Genomic DNA, 15,321 nt, shown 5'->3' with positions numbered 1-15,321 from the left:
AGTGAAATTGACTCTTTGAGAATCAATGACTTGAATAGCTCTTTTCTTAACTGTTGAGGAACAGTGTTTTATATATATATATATATATATATATATGCATATAAAAACACACACACACTATTTGTTGAACTCTATAAAGTCAATTGGAAAATAGATCTCAGTAAAAATTAACAGTGGGAACAAGAGAGGGAGGAGGAAGAGGGGTTGGAAGTATGGGTGGGAGGGTGGGTATGGAGGGAAGGATCACCATGTTCCTAAAGTTGTAATTATGAATTGTATGATGTAAAGCTGTATAGTTCTGCATACATTCCTACGGACTTACTTCTAAGGATACAATTTAAAATCTTGTCATGGGACCCAAAATCCACTTAATCTGGGTGGTAAAAATGCCATCTTCAGTGCTAAAGTGATCATATAGAGAGGATTAAGGGTTGGTAATAATAATAAATAGTATTAAAAAGGAGGGAATGATCCAACATGGTAATTAGTCTACATAGCAGACTCATAAAATGACATCACTTTAAATAGCACTCTACCTCAGAATCAGCCTTAAGGCATTCTGGTCTTGCTGAAAAGCCCACAAGAGAAATTTGGGCATGGAAAGCCAAGACACTGAGACAAAAAGTGTCTTACATGAAGGACCTCAATGGGTGAGACCCCAAAAGAAAGAAATGGTCATCAAAGAATGAGGTACTTTCTGTGAAGGGAGGAGAGAATTTCCCTTTGCTTTGGCCTTGTCTAAATACTGAAGGAGTTTGTGGATTCAAAAGGCTTCCATAGCCAAGGCAGCTCGCGTCAACAGTCTCAGGTGATCACTGACATCATATGTAAGAGTGTTTATTGTTAAATTAACAACAAGTGTCACTGTGCACTGACTTCCCTGCAAGAGTTGTATTAGAATTATGTCTAAGTGCTCACAAAAGATGTATCATTCTTGAGTGTTTCTCTTTTGTGTGTGTGGGGGGGGGGGAGGAAGAGCACACTTTATTGGGAGGCAGAGTGAGCAGAGACCAACGGCCCCCTCACACGCAGATACAAAGGCTGTTTGCTAGTAAAAATCAGCCGGACCGCGGGCTCCTCTGGGCAGCTCCCCCTCCGTACCTCCCTGGAGGGTAGAGAAACGCCAGCCAGAACGTTCTCCAGGCAGCTGTGGTCCACTAAAGGTAGAGCCCCTCGGGGGTGCCTTCTTGTTTTTTATAAAGGACATTCTCTTTCGATTTTTTGAAGTCTTCATTTGTTACTTTCATTCTGCGTTCTCTCAAGGCCATGAGACCAGCTTCTGTGCAGATTGCCTTGATGTCAGCACCCGAGAGGTCGTCCTTAGCCATGATCAAGTGGTCCAGAGTTACGTCGTCGGCCAGCGTCATCCTGCTCGTGTGAATCTGGAAGATGCGCTTCTTGGTCTTTTCATCAGGCAGCGGGAACTCGATCTTCCTGTCAATACGGCCTGGTCTGATAAGTGCTGGATCCAAAGTTTCTATTCGGTTTGTGGCCATAATAACTTTGACGTCTCCTCTGGAATCAAATCCATCCAGCTGGTTCAACAGTTCCAGCATCGTTCTCTGAATTTCTCACTCGCCGCCAGAATTTGAGTCATATCTTTTTGTCCCAATAGCATCAATTTCATCAATAAACACAATGGACGGTGCGTGTTCTTCAGCAACGCAGAACAATTCCCGGACGAGCTTGGGCCCATCTCCCAGGTACTTCTGAATAAGCTCAGAGCCAACCACTCTCAGGAAAGTGGCTGAGGTTTGGTTTGCCACTGCTTTGGCCAATAAGGTTTTACCTGTGCCAGGGGGACCATAGAGAATGACCCCCTTGGGGGGCTTTATTCCCATTTCTTCATAATACTCTGGGTGGGTTAGAGGAAGCTCCACAGATTCCTTAATCTCCTGGATCTGGTTGTCCAACCCCCCAATATCAGCATAGGTCTCCTGAGGGGCCTTTTCCACCTTCATCACTGTGACCAGTGGATCTGTGTCATCCATCAGCACCCCTATCACAGCATGCACCTTGTGGTTGAGCAGGACGGAGCAGCCTGGTTCCAGCAGATCTTTGTCCACGAAGGAAAGGATGCTGACGTAGTGTTCCGACCCCACAGATGTCGACACAATGGTGTGGTTGTCATCGATGATCTCTTCCAGGGTTCCCACCGACATCGGGGTCCCTCTCAGGTCATCCACCTTTGATCTTTCCTCCTCCTGCTTTTCTTCCAGTGGTTTCATCTGTTCCTGATTCCTAATGAATTCTTCTTCCATGAGAAGATAGTCTTTAATCCTCTCTAACTTCAGTAGTTTTAGCTGGCACTGAATGTGAGGTGTCACCAGTGGCAGTTTGCTGGCAGCATCTGGTCCCTTTGTTTTCTTCTTCTTTTTCCCCACTCTGGTTGGTACAGGAGGTTCATATTTCTTCTTCTTGTCCTTGTCATCCTTCTTGCCACCTCCAGGCCTGTGACCGCCACTCTGACTCTGACCCATCTTGACTCGGCCGCTCCTGAGTGTTTCTTTAAATTAATTAAATTTCTAAAAAAAAAAAAGTAGTGAAATTATCTTCAAGATGCAATGACTTTGAATAGCCATTGTCTCAAATGTTGAGGAACAGTTTTTGTTTTGTTTTTTTGTTTGTTTTTTTTTTTTGATTTTTGCTTTTTCTGTACAAATTGTTGAACTCTTTACTAGTATAGAGTTGGTCTTCTGTGTATAAAGCTAATTAAAAATGGATTTTAGTGGAGAATGGTACTGGGAATGGGAGAGGAAGGAGATAGAGGGATGGGAGAGTGGAGGGAGGGCAGGTATGGTGGGAAGAATCACTACATTCCTAAAGTTGTACTTATGAATTGTATGAAGTCTGTATTCCCTAAATAAAAAGTTTCTTTAGAGGGAAAATAAATTTAAAAAAAAAATAAATAACAATAAAAATAAATTAAAAATGTGAGGAGCAATTAAGCACAAGTGCCAAGTTCATTGTTTGTGTTTCTTTTTTAAAATATATGTATTTGAGCAGGAGAGAGAGAAAGAGATGAGGGGAGGGGAGGGAAGTGGGAGGAAAAAGAAACAAAGCTCTCCAAAGCTGGTTCATTCTGAAAAGCTTGTAATAGCCGGAGATTGGCTATGGCTGAAGCTGGGAGTTAAGAATAATTATCCAGGTCTATCACATGGGACATAGGAACACAATTACTTGAGCCATCACCACTGCCTCCCAGAGTCTGAACCAGCAAGAAACTGGACGCAGGAACTAGAACCAGGAATTGAACCTATATACTTTTATGTGGGATGTAGGAATCTTAACTACTACAGTAAACACTCACTCCTATTTCTATTTATCATCTCTGATTTATTTCCTTTTATTTATAAGCAATGTGAATTTGCTATCATATCAAGATAATTTCTTATAACTAAATTATTTTATCCGTGGGTCTGATAGTAACCACAAAGCAAAACTATAATAGATGTACCAAAATAATAAGCAGGAATCAAAGCACACTACTATAGGAAAAAAATCACTTATCAACAAAGAAAGATAGAGGGATAAAGAAATAATGAAAGAAATATCAAAACAAATATCAAAATGTCAACATTAAGATTTTACCTGTCAATTATTATCTTATATGTACATGGATTAAGTTATCCTGTTGTAAGACATAGAATGATTAAATGAATAAAAAATAAAAAATAAGAACAAGATCCACATGCTTACCAGAAACACTTCACTTCTAAGGACATAAATAGATGGAAATTTAAAAGATGGAATAAGCTACTCAATGGAAATGGACCCCAAGAGAAAGGAGGAGTAGTTATACCTCCATCAGGTAATATTTACTTTAAATCAAAAACAGAAAAAAGAGACATTGAAAGTCATTATATAAGTATGAAGGATTTGATCCAGCAAAAAAGGAAATGACAATTACATATGCAAAAAATTTTGGACTACCCAAATATATAAGTAAATATTAATAGATCCAAGGAGAGATGTAGACTCCAATACAATTACAGTAGCAATTTTAACACTCCACTTTCAGAAATGAACAGGTCATCCAGACAGAAAATCAACAAAGAGACAGCAAAGTTAAATTGCACTCCAGATCAATTGGACCTAACAGACATCTACAATGTGCTTCATCAAATAGCTACAGAATACACATTTGTCTCAAAAGCAGATGGAATATTCACATGGTAGGTCACAAAGGCAATCCCAACAAATTGAAAAAAATATAAATCATATTGAATAACTTGTCTGACCACATGAAATAAAACTAGAAAGCAATAACAAGGAAAAATTTCTTTTTTAAAAAAATATTTTATTTCATTTTATTTTATTTTGAGAGGTAGAGTTACAGACAGTGAGAGGGAGAGACAGAGAGAAAGGTCTTCCACCCACTGGTTCATTCCCCAGATGGCTGCAACGGCCGGAGCTGTGCCGATCTGAAGCCAGGAGCCAGGAGCTTCTTCCAGGTTTCCTATGTGGTTGCAGGAGCCCAAGGACTTGGGCCATCTTCTACTGCTTTCCCAGGCCACAGCAGAGAGCTGGATTGTAAGAGGAGCAGCCAGGACATGAACCAGGGCCCATATGCACCACAGGCTGAGGATTAACCCACTGCACCACAGCACTGGCCCCAAGGAAAACTTTCAAAATGACATAAGTACATGGAAATATATCAACTTACTCTTGAACAACACATGGATCCAGGAAAAAATTAAGAAAGAAGTTTAAGAATTTCTTGAAGTGAATGAAAATCAAAGTTCATCATTCTAGAACATATGTGGTACATTAAAAGCAGTATTAAAGGGAAGTTTATGGCATGGATGCTTACATCAAAAAAGCAGAAAGATCTGAAACAACTTATTAGCACACCTTAAAATTACATAAACAGCAACAAATAAATCTACAATTAGAAGAAAAGAAATAAGAACAAGAAGGTGGATATTTGTGACCTACCATATGACATATACTGGAGAATAGGTGCTATTGATAAAAATGTGTATTCTGTAGTGGTTGAGATACCACTTCAGATGTCCACAATCCATATCAGATTACCTGAGTACAAATTCTAACTCCATTTCTGACTCCAACATTCTGCTAATGGATAGTAGTTAGGTCCCTGCCACCCACATGTGAGACCTGGATTGAATTTCCAGCTCCTGGCTGCAGCTTGGCTCATTCCCAGCTGTTCTGGGTGCTTGGGAAGTGAATTAGCAGATGAGAAATCTCTGCCTCTCTCTCTCTTCCTTCCTTCCTTCTTTCCTTCCTTCCTTCCTTCCTTCCTTCCTTCCTTCCTTCCTTCCTTCCTTCCTTTCTCTCTCTCTCTCTCTCTCTCTCTCTCTCTCTCTCTCTCTGTGTGTCTTTCAAGTAAATAGATAACTACAAATGGTCAACAGGTACATGAATAGACCAAGTAAATACAAACCAAAACCACAATTACATATCATTTCACTTAAGTGAAAGGCAACAATAACAAATACTGAGGAGGATGCAGAGAAAAAAGAAGCCTTACACACTCTTGGTGGGAATGTAAGTTAGTACAGCTATTATAGAAAACAGAATAGAGTACTGTCAAAAAACTAAAAAAAGAACTACCATATAATCCAGCAATTTTGATACCAAATGTAAAACCAAGAGATTTAAATTAGTCTGTCAAAAAGAGATATTCCTATGTTTATCAGAACACTATTCATAATAGCTGAAAAACGGAAACATCTTAAGTGTCCATGAAGTGAGGAGTTTATAAAGAAAATATTAGACATGTGTAAAATAAAATACTCTTCAGTCAGTAAAAAGGATGAAATTTTATCCTTTGCAACTACATAAATGGAACTGGAGGTCATTATGTTAAGTGAAAGGAGCCAAGCACAGAAAGATAAACACCACATTTTTCAATCATGTGGAATTAAAATTGTTGATCATAGAAGAGTATAATGGTAGGCCAGCACCACGGCTCAATAGGCTAATCCTCCTCCTGCGGCGCCGGCACACCGGGTTCTAGTCCCGGTCAGGGCGCCAGATTCTGTCCCTGCTGCTCCTCTTCCAGTCCATCTCTCTGCTGTGGCCCGCGAGTGCAGTGGAGGATGGTCCAAGTGCTTGGGCCCTGCATGTGCATGGGAGGCCAGGAGGAAGCACCTGGCTCCTGGCTTCAGATCAGCGCGGTGCGCCGGCCGCAGCAGCCATTAGGGGGTGAACCAACAGAAAAAGAAGACCTTTCTTTCTGTCTCTCTCTCTCTCACTGTCCACTCTGCCTGTCCAAAAAAAAAAAAAGAAGAAGAAGAGTAGAAGAGTATAATGGTGGAGTACAATGGTGGTTACCAAAGACTAGGGAGCATATGAGAGAGGGATGGATGGGAATAGATTAATTACTAAGAGTTAGATAGGAGTAAGAAGTAATGGCATTCTATTGCACAGTAAGGGTACTACTAATAATGATAATGTACTGCATGTTTCTGAAAAAAGTTTAAAAGAGAATATTCTGAATGTTTTCACTACAAAAAAAAGTTTGATCTACAAAGAGATAGATATGTTTACCCTGATCAGACATTGTATAGTATATACATGCATAGAAACGTTGTATAGTAGTACTCCACAAATCTGAATATTTATTTAAAGATTTATTTATTTATTTGAAAGGTAGAGTGATAGAGAAGCAGAGGCAGAGAGAGAGAGAGAGAAAGAGAGAGAGAGAGTTTTCCATCCGCTGGTTCACTCTCCAGATGGCTACAACAGCCGGAGCTGCACTGATCCGAAGCCAACAATCAGAGGCTTCTTCTGGATCTTCTTCCAGGTGGGTGCAGGGATGCAAGGATTTGGGCCATCTTCCACTGCTTTCCCAGGCCATATCAGAGAGCTGGATCGGTAGTGAAGCCTCCAGGACTCTAACTGGCTCCCATATAGAATGCCAGCAAAGTAGGCTGTGGCTTTACCCACTAAACCACAGCACTGGCCCCAATATGTACATTTTTTGTGTATGCCAGTTAAATTTTTTTTAAATAATTAAAAAGCTATATAATCAAAGTATCTACCATCAAATGAATGGGTTAAGCAGATGTGGTATACATACACAAAAACATATTATTCCATTTGAAAAGAGAGAAATCCTGTCATTTGCAACAGAGTGATGAATCTGTAAGATCCTATATTAAGTGAAAATAATCCAAGTGACAGAATGACAAATACTCCATGATCATACATATGAGAAACCCATATGGAGTTCTGGGCACCTGGCTTCAATCTGGCCCAGCACTGGCTATTGTGGGCATTTAGAGCATGAACTAGCAAGGGGACTGCTCATGTTCTGTCTCTTTTTTTCTCTCTTTCTGCCTTTCAAGTGGATGAAATCAATCAATCAACAATAGAATGGTGGTTACCAGGGTCTGGACTAGAGGGAAGGTTTGAAAGCTCTTGGTCAAAATATCTTTCAGTTAGATAGATGAAGCTAAGTTCATGAGATCTTTGCATGACCTAGTGATTATAGTCAGCAAAAATATGGTATATTCTTGAAAACTGAACAAGCTGATGATTTTTCTTTTTCTTTTTTTTTTAACAGGCAGAGTTAGACAGTGAGAGATAGAGAGAGACAGAGACAGAGAGAAAGGTTTTCCTTCCATTGGTTCACCCCTCAAATGGCCACTACGGCCGGAGCCCTGCGGCCGGCGTGGTGAGCCGATCCAAAGTCGGGAGCCAGGAGCTTTCTCCTGGTCTCCCATGCGGGTGCAGGGCCCAAGGACCTGGGCCATCCTCCACTGCACTCCTGGGCCACAGCAGAGAGCTGGACTGGAAGAGGAGCAACCGAGACAGAATCCAGTGCCCCAACCGGTACTACAACCCAGGGTGTTGGGACTACAACCCAGGGTGCCGGTGCCGCAGGCAGAGGATTAGCCAAGTGAGCTGTGGCACTGGCCAAAGCAGATGATTTTTCAAAATGGTCCTCATTCCTAATATTTCCTTTGTGGTGTTTATGTTTCTCTCTCTGTATCTCTTGCATTTCAAATAAATAAATAATGAAAATAACTTTAAAAAGAAAGAAAAATATTTTAAACAGCCACACATTAAATTAATTAAACATATGCCCTTAGCAGAAATGTTTGGAGGCCTTTACTCAGACTTTAAGGGGGTGCAGAAAATAGGAGGATAGGGAAGGCATACAGACTGCAACATTCATTGGAAGGTTGCCTTCAGGACACTAGAGAATGCATCCTGAATTGGTCTTTTGAATCATGGGGTCTCTGAATGAGTTTGGGGTTCCTGGCTTAGGACAAGCCCAACTCTGAATGTTAGAGGCTGATAGGGCATGAAACAGCAGAGGAAAGATTTCCCCCCACCCTGCCTTTCCCTTTATCCATTTCAAATACATAAACATTTTAAAAATATTTTTAAGGAAAACTTTTAAATCATAGGGTCAGAAGTAGAAAACAACCAGACATTTAAAGAAGAACTAACTCCATTTCTTCTCAAACTATTCAGAACAATCGAAAAAGATGGAATCCTCCCAAATTCTTTCTATGAAGCCAGCATCACCTTAATCCCTAAGCCAGAGAAAGTGCAGCATTGAAAGAGAATTACAGACCAATATCCCTGATGAACATAGACGCAAAAATCCTCAATAAAATTCTCACCAATAGAATACAACGACACATCAGAAAAATCATCCACCCAGACCAAGTGGGATTTATACCTGGTATGCAGGGATGGTTCAATGTTCACAAATCAATCAATGTGATACACCACATCAACTAACTGCAGAAGAAAAATCATACGATTATCTCAACAGATGCAGAGAAAGCATTCGATAAAATTCAACACCTGGCCAGTGCCAGTGCCGCGGCTCACTAGGCTAATCCTCCACCTTGCGGCACCGGCACACCGGATTCTAGTCCCGGTCGGGGTGCCGGATTCTGTCCCGGTTGCCCCTCTTCCCGGCTAGCTCTCTGCTGTGGCCAGGGAGTGCAGTGGTGGATGGCCCAAGTCCTTGGGCCCTACACCCCATGGGAGACCAGGATAAGTACCCGGCTCCTGCCATCGGATCAGCGTGGTATGCCAGCCGCAGTGCACCGGCCGCGGCGGCCATTGGAGGGTGAACCAATGGCAAAGGAAGACCTTTCTTTCTGTCTCTCTCTCTCACTGTCCACTCTGCCTGTCAAAAAAAAAATCAACACCCTTTCATGATGAAAACTCTAAGCAAATTGGGTGTAGAATGAACATTCCTCAATATAATCAAAGCAATTTATGAAAAAACAATGGCCAGCATCCTATTGAATGGGGAAAAGTTGGAAGCATTTCCACTGAGATCTGGTACTAGACAGGGATGCCCACTCTCAACACTGCTATTCAACATAGTTCTGGAAGTCTTAGCCAGAGCCATCAGGCAAGAAAAAGAAATTAAAGGGGTACAAATTGGGAAGGAAGAATTCAAACTATCCCTCTTTGCAGATGATATGATTCTTTATTTAGGGGACCCAAATAACTCTACTAAGAAATTATTGCAACTCATAGAAGAGTTTGACAAAGTAGCAGGATATAAAATCAATGCACAAAAACCAACAGCCTTTGTATACACAGGCAATGCCACGGCTGAGAAAGAACTGCTAAGAACAGTCCCATTCACAATAGCTACAAAAACAATCAAATACCTTGGAATAAACTTAACCAAGAACGTTAAAGATCTCTACAATGAGAATTACAAAACATTAAAGAAAGAAATAGAAGAAAATACCAAAAAGTGGAAAAATCTTCCATGCTCATGGATTGGAAGAATCAACATCATCAAAATGTCCATTCTCCCAAAAGCAATTTATAGATTCAATGCAATCCCAATCAAGATACCAAAGACATTCTTCTCAGATCTAGAAAAAGTGATGCCGAAATTCATATGGAGACACAGGAGACCTCGAATAGCTAAAGCAATTTTGTACAAAAAAAAAAAAACAAAGCCAGAGGCATCACAATACCAGATTTCAGGACATACTACAGGGCAGTTGTAATCAAAACAGCATGGTACTCATACAGAAACAGATGGATAGACCAATGGAACAGAATTGAAACACCAGAAATCAACCCAAACATCTACAGCCAACTTAGATTTGATCAAGGATCTAAAACCAATTCCTGGAGCAAGGACAGTCTATTCAATAAATGGTGCTGGGAAAACTGGATCTCCACGTGCAGAATCATGAAGCAAGACCCCTACCTTACACCTTACACAAAAATCCACTCAGCGTGGATTAAAGACCTAAATCTATGACCCGACACCATCAAATTATTAGAGAACATTAGAGAAACCCTGCAAGATATTGGCACCAGCAAAGACTTCCTGGAAAAGACCCTGGAGGTGCAGGCAGTCAAAGCCAAAATTAACTATTGGGATTGCATCAAATTGAGAAGTTTCTGTGGGGAGCAACCCAGACTAGACTAAGTTACTGGAATTAAGACTTATTCTATGCATCTGTTCTCCCACAATACGGCGCTGAGAAGGGAGAAACAGCTTCTACACAGCTGCCTCCAGTTCAACCAATAAACTGTAGGACCTGCTCCTGATTGGAGGAGAGCAGTGTACTTGGCGTGTGGGTAGCAGAGTTGGGATTGGTGGAAAAGGACTATAAAGGAGGAGAGAGACAACATGCACGAGGAACACCTGAGGAACATCTGAGCAGCCCCCGAGAGAGCCGGTCGGCGGTGTGCCGCTCCCCTACGGAAGTGGGGAAAGTGGCCAGGGGGAACCGCCCTTCCACGGAGGTGGAAGGGACGGTAGCCAACCCAGGAAGAACCAGCAGCAAACCCGGGGAGGGCCGAGCAGACAAAAGAACAGCGCAGGGTCCTGTGTCGTTCCTCCACGAAGACGGGGAGCGACAAGTTTCTGTACTGCAAAAGAAACAGTCAGATGAGTTAAGAGGCAACCAACAGAATGGGAAAAAATATTTGCAAACTATGCAACAGATAAAGGGTTGATATCCAGAATCTACAAAGAAATCAAGAAACTCCACAACATCAAAACAAACAACCCACTTAAGAGATGGGCCAAGAACCTCAACAGACATTTTTCAAAAGAGGAAATCCAAATGGCCAACAGGCACATGAAAAAATGTTCAATGCAATCAGGGAAATGCAAATCAAAACCACAATGAGGTTTCACCTCACCCCGGTTAGAATGGTTCACATTCAGAAATCTACCAACAATAGATGCTGGAGAGGTTGTGGGGAAAAAGAGACACTAATCCATTGTTGGTGGAAATGTAAACTGGCAAAGCCACTATCGAAGTCAGTCTGGAGATTCCTCAGAAACCTGAATATAACCCTACCATTCAACCCAGCCATACCACTCCATGGAATTTACCCAAAGGAAGTTAAATTGGCAAACAAAAAAAACGGTCTGCACCTTAATGTTTATTGCAGTTCAATTCACAATAGCTAAGACCTGGAACCAACCCAAATGCCCATCAACAGTAGACTGGATAAAGAAATTATGGGATATGTACTCTTTAGAATACTATACAGCAGTCAAAAACAATGAAATCCGGTCATTTGCAACAAAATGGAGGAATCTGGAAAACATCATGCTGAGTGAAATAAGCCAGTCCCTAAGGGACAAATATCATATGTTCTCCCTGATCGGTGACAACTAACTGTGCACCAAAGGGGAAACCTGTTGAAGTGAAATGAACACTATGAGACACGGTGATTGATCAGCCCTTGCCCTGACTGTTGATGAACAACTTAATACTTTATCCCTCCTAGTATTTTTTTTGTTTGTTCTACTTAATACTATTGGTTGAATTCTGTAATTAATACACAGTTATTCTTAAGTGGTGATACTTAACTGAAAAATTGATCCCTGTTAAACATAAGAGTGGGATTAAGAGAGGGAAGATATTTACAATTCGGGACATACTCAAGCTGACTTGCCCCAAATGGTAGAGTTAGAAACATACCAGGGGATTCCAATTCAATCCCATCAAGGTGGCATATACCAATGCTATCTCACTAGTCCCAGTGATCAATTTCTGTTCACAATTGATCATAATGATAGGACTAAGAGTCAAAGGGATCACATAAACAAAACTAGTGTCTGAAAATACTGACCCCTAGAAAAAAAAAAGGGAGAGAACGATCCAACATGGGAAGCGTGATATACAGCAGGCTCACAGAATGGCAGATGTCCTAAACAGCACTCTGGCCTCAGAATCAGCCCTTAAGGCATTGGGATCTGGCTGAAGAGCCCATGAGAGTATTTTAGGCATGGAAAGCCAAGACACTCTGGCAAAAAAGAAAAAAATGACCTAAATGAAAGATCTCTGCAAGTGAGATCCCAGTGGAAAGAACGGGTCATCAAAGAAGGAGGTACCTTTCTCTGAAGGGAGGAGAGAACTTCCACTTTGACTATGACCTTGTCTAAATTTGATCAGAGTCGGTGAACTCAAAAGGCTTCCATAGCCTTGGCAACTCATGACAAGAGCCTAGGGTGATTACTGATGCCATAAACAAGAGTGTCAAATTGTTAAGTCAACAACAGGAGTCACTGTGCACTTACTCCTCATGTAGGATCTCTGTCCTTAATGTGCTGTACATTGTGATTTAATGCTATAACGAGTACTCAAACAGTATTTTTCTCTTTGTGTTTCTATGTGGGTGCAAACTGTTGAAATCTTTACTTAATATACACTAAGCTGATATTCTGTATAGAAAGAGAATTGAAAATGAATCTTGATGTAAATGGAAGGGGAGAGGGAGCGGGAAAGGGGAGGGTTGCATGTGGGAGGGAAGTTATGGGGGGGGGAGCCATTGTAATCCATAAGCTCTACACTGGAAATTTATATTCATTAAATAAAAGTTAAAAAAATTTACATCAAAATAAATGTACCTGTTACTTCCAAAAAAAAAAAAAAAAAAAAAAGAAGCAGACAACAAAAGCTGGAGACAGGGACAGGCATTGTGGCACAGGGTATTAAGTCCTGAATTGGGTACCTGCATCACGTATCAGAATGCTGGTTTGAGTCTTGGCCACTCTGCTCCTGATCCAGCTTCCTGCTGATGTACCTGGAAAGCAGCAGAGGATGGTCCAAGTACTTGGGTCTCTGCCACCCACGTGAGAGACCCATAGGCAGTTCTGGGCACCTGGCTTCAAACTGGCCCAGCCCGGGATACTGTGGGTATTTAGAGCATGAACTAGCAATGGGACTGCTCATGCTCTGTCTCTTTTTCTCTCTCTCGCTGCCTTTCAAGTGGATGAAATCAATCAATCAATATTTTTTAATATAACTGAAGAAATTGATGGAGAGAAGATCCAGCAAATGAGCAAGTAGCAGCAGATTCAGAGTTAAGAGAGTAAAACCAGAAGCCACTGAGAAGAGGAATGGCTGTCTAATTGGGGGGTTTCTGTGCTGCTACGATAAATCAGAGCATTTAAAGGCAATGGGTCAGATAGCGCTATTGTGTTGGGCTTTTTGTCTGAAAGGAAAGATCTGATTTAAAACAACAGCTCTGCATGGACTTCCTTATTGAGGAACCAATTAATCTATTTTTAATTTACTTTACTACCAATTGAAGGTATTACAAGACATAAATATGAATCAACCTTCCTCACTCACTTTCTTTCTTTTTGTTGTAATAGGAAAGAAGTTAATTCATCCCATGAAATTGATGTAGTAGGGCATTATAGCTTGATTCTCTCAGAAAGGTTGTGGATTCAGCTCTAGACTAGATAGTACCCCTCATTCTTCCTTCATTAACCCAATTAAACACTTGGACCAGAGTTCCTTTAATTTAATAGTGTTCTGACTTATATTCAGGTCTTTAACTAGAAGTTAAATTATGACCCTACATAGCCTCTTTTATAAGTGCCAAAAGAAGACACAAAGTTGTGGAACTCCAAATCCTGGGAATGTTCATTGGAAACTCTGCAAGTCAATCCCTGATATGCAGATGGTATAAGAGCATGTTTATTTAGCAGTGCCTAAAACAAAGAGGCAGCTATTGCTCAATTTCCAGACTCCTTGATGGATTAAATCTGGTAAATCTTGAAAACTTTTGAGATTTTTTCCTTGATAGTAAACTTAGAAAAGTCTCCCTCCTCAAATTGTTGCTTTTCAACTCTGCTCTGAAAGTGTAGACAGGGAAATTTTTTTTGTAGATATTAATTATTTATTTGAGAGGTAGAGTTATAGACAGTGAGAGGGAGAAACAGAGAGAAAGGTCTTCCTTCTGTTGGTTCACTCCCCAAATGGCCGTTAGGGCCAAAACTACACTGATTCGAAGCCAGGAGCCAGGTGCTTCTTCTGGGTCTCCCATGTGGGTGCAGGGGCCCGAGGACTTAGGCCATCCTCCACTGCTTTCTCAGGCCACAGCAGAGAGCTGGATTGGAAGAGGAGCAGCTGGGACTAGAATGAATACCTATGGGATGCCAGCGCTGCAAGCGGAGGATTAACCTACTGCTCCACGGCGCCAGCACCAGCCCCGGCATGGAAATTAAACAACAAAAGTGAAATATTAGATAAAAGGATCAGCTGTTAAGCAAAAAATTGTCATTATATATGGATGACACTATTATATACAGGATAATCCAACATAATCCAAAGACAAATATGAACTAATGAGAGAATTAAGTAAGATTACTGGGTATAAGATAAATATACACAATCAAGAATATTGCTATGTACCAAAAAGAAACAAATAAGAAACAACTTTAAAGGACAAAATACAGACTAGAAAATGAATAATACTCTTAAGAGAAATGAGATAAAGAAGGATTAACCTATACATCATCTTCATTTTCTGTGTTAATTATTCTATTTGTTATAGGTTCATTGTAGACAATCATGATAAGAGAATTTCTTTCTAAAATTATTAATTTGAAAAGCAAAGAGAGAGGGAGAGACAGTGAGAAGGCGATCTTCCATTCACTGTTTCACTCCTCAAATGGCCACAATGGCCAGGAGTGGACCAGGTTAATGCGAGGTTGGAACTCCATCTGGTCTCTCACAGGGATGGCAAGGGCCCAGGTACTTGGATCATCTTCTGCTGCTTTCCCAAGTGGATTGGCGGGGAGCTGGATCAGAAGTGGAGAGGCCAGGACTCAAAAACTGGTGCTTATAAGGGATGCTGGCATCACAGCTGGTGGCTTAACACATTGTGTCACAGTGCCAGCCCCAAGAATTCCTATTTTTTACTATTCTGGGAACAGGCTCCTTTTTATGGCCAAATGTAGAATTTTGAAAGCTTTTTGACATTTAATCTAAATGATCATGTGATATTCTTGTATCTCTCACCAAGAAGGATAATTTAATTTAATTAACCTTTTGGAATGTTAGCCATATATATATATATACACACATATATATACAT

The 15,321-nt window shown here is 40.9% G+C and overlaps 1 pseudogene; it reads right to left on the bottom strand.

The window, feature by feature from the left end:
- Positions 1–971: 971 nt before the first annotated feature.
- On the bottom strand, positions 972–2,523 carry LOC100355680 (26S proteasome regulatory subunit 4 pseudogene; annotated as a pseudogene).
- Positions 2,524–15,321: the final 12,798 nt, after the last annotated feature.

This window comes from Oryctolagus cuniculus, chromosome 1 (genome assembly GCF_051225735.1).
Source record: "Oryctolagus cuniculus isolate XC-2025 breed Fujian yellow rabbit chromosome 1, ASM5122573v1, whole genome shotgun sequence".
Taxonomy (NCBI): Eukaryota; Metazoa; Chordata; class Mammalia; order Lagomorpha; family Leporidae; genus Oryctolagus; species Oryctolagus cuniculus.
The sequence above is the reverse complement of the archived record's forward strand: the minus strand, read 5'-3'. Positions and strand labels throughout refer to the sequence as shown.